Raw genomic sequence first — 2,432 nt, 5'->3', positions numbered from 1 at the left:
AATGGAATTTTATCAGCTGAAATTGGATCTATTTTTACCTCTGACCATGCACCTGTTTGGAGTTATCTAAAAGAAGGCAGATCTCCTGGAAGATCGATTAAATCCATGTCTCCTATTTAACAGTAGAAAGGTTAAAAAGAAAATTCTTAAAGAGTTTTTAAAACTAAATTCAAGAAATGGTCACAAGAGGTACTGTTGTGAGACACTATGAAAGCACACATTAGAGGAATATTGATTAACAAAGAACTACAAAAAATTAAATATATATGAATGAAAATGCTAATGCATTAGAAAAATTACATTTAAACAATTAGAGTATTAAAATCTATGACAAACTGAACTCTAAAAGAGCAAAACTCCTCAACTTCGATACGATCAATACAGTATCTGGCCTCTGGATACTGATGGCAGTGTGACCGCTTCTGAAAGGCCATCTGCTGGGAAACTAAAGGCCATTGTGTGGTTGGTTGGCCACTGTAAGAACGGGCTGCTAGACTGGATGGGCCAGGGGTCCAATCCAGTAAGCCATTGCTTATGTTCTTACGTTATGTTCTTACAATATTTAAATCAAATGTTTTATAAACCTAATGACAAAAAATCTAACTTTCTTGCAAACAAGTTTTTTTAAAATTATTACTAGAATGTCTCTCTCTCAAATTAAATCTCCATGTGGGGAATTCATATACAGTTCCAAAAGAACTATGAAAAGTTTTATTTAACTACCTTAAATAAATACACAATTTATAGGCTGCCCAGAGATGTTGAGGGTCGGGTAGTCTATAAACTGCATAAATAAATAAAATATAAATAAAACAATCAAGATGTAAATATTTTTATCAGCATATTAGGAAACAGGATGGCTAACTTTTGTTTCCAAATATCTTTGTAAAAATCTAGCATGATTTAATAAAGGCAGATTAATTGCACATCCAATCTGGAAAATTCTTAATGCAATTTATTCAACTAATAACCAATATTTTGGCTAATAACTGTAAGATAATCATTTATCAATATTATCATTAGATGCAACAAAGACAATTGACAGTCCTTGTTGACCATTTGTATTTGCCATCTTAGAATACATAAATTTTGGAGATCAGTTTTCTAGAATAATTCATTTTCTAGAATCTATACTAAAATACTAGTTCCTGGGTTATAGACTTGCCAATTTTTTTTTAATAAAAAGAGGTAGTAAACAAGGATGGCCCCTTTCCCCACTAATATATGTCATCTCATCAGACCCCTTAGCAAAGGAAATAAGAGAATGTTTGGATATACAGGAAGTCCTCATTTAGTGACTACAATTGGGACTGGCAACTTGGTCACTAAACAATGCGATCACTAAGTGGAAAACCATGTGACTGACTGTGCTTATGATTTTTTTTCCTTTTTTCCTCACCCCCCTACCCTTTGGAATGCTCACCCTGGTGCTGGGATAATTAGCAAGAAGGGAATTAGTGTCTGTATTTACAGTCTTTGGAGAGGAAGGAATTACAAGAGAGTAAGCAGGCACACAATGGGGAATACACATCAAAAGGAATGCCCTAGTGCCAGCTGTTTGCCTAGCACACTCGCAGCTCCCAGTATGCTGGCTGGGGAATTCTGGGAGTTGAATGAGGTTAAAGAAACCTTAAAGTTGCTGAAGTTGAGAAACATTGTGCTAGAGGGCCAAGACTATATGCTGTTATATATAAAATAATATGAAATAATGTTGTATATTATTTTGTATCTATCTATATAAAATAGAGAAAAGATCTCATGGAGGCTCTCTTACCAACAACTGAGACTGCCAGCCAGCCAAGAGACTAGGTGATGAAATAGACTGGGAATAAGATGAAAGGCCCCAGGGGCTCATCCTACACCACTTTCTCTCACCAATTTGGTGCAGTGGTTAAAGCATCAGGCTAGAAACCGGGAGACTGTGAGTTCTAGTTCCACCTTAGACACAAAGCCACCTGGGTGACCTGGGCCAGTCCCTCTGTCTCAGCCCTAGGAAGCAGGCAATGGCAAACCACTTCTGAAAATCTTGACAAGAAAACTGCAGGGACTAGTCCAGGCAGTTGCCAGGAGTCAAAAACTGACTCAAAGGCCCAAAAAAGAAGGAATGGAGGGAGGGAGGGAGGGAGGGAGGGAGGAGAGAGAGGCTCAGTACTGTTACTGTATTCAAATTCAGTTCTCATATATGCATATTAAAAGAGAGGATGTGTCCAAAAGCCACACAAAGCTGCCACTGGCAGATCAACAGACCACAGGTGCAGGATGCTATTCAAATATAAGAAACTGGTGGCCGAAATAGCTTAAATTAGGTTACTGCATTTATTGTCATCTGCTAGTTCCCATAGTAACAACTCCCTGATTCTATTTTGCAGTTAATAAATAAAAACCCTATTAAGGGTCCTACATACAGTATTAAGATGAACGCTATGAAAACC

Source organism: Candoia aspera, chromosome 1, assembly GCF_035149785.1.
Source record: "Candoia aspera isolate rCanAsp1 chromosome 1, rCanAsp1.hap2, whole genome shotgun sequence".
NCBI lineage: Eukaryota > Metazoa > Chordata > Lepidosauria > Squamata > Boidae > Candoia > Candoia aspera.
This window is presented reverse-complemented; position numbering follows the sequence as displayed.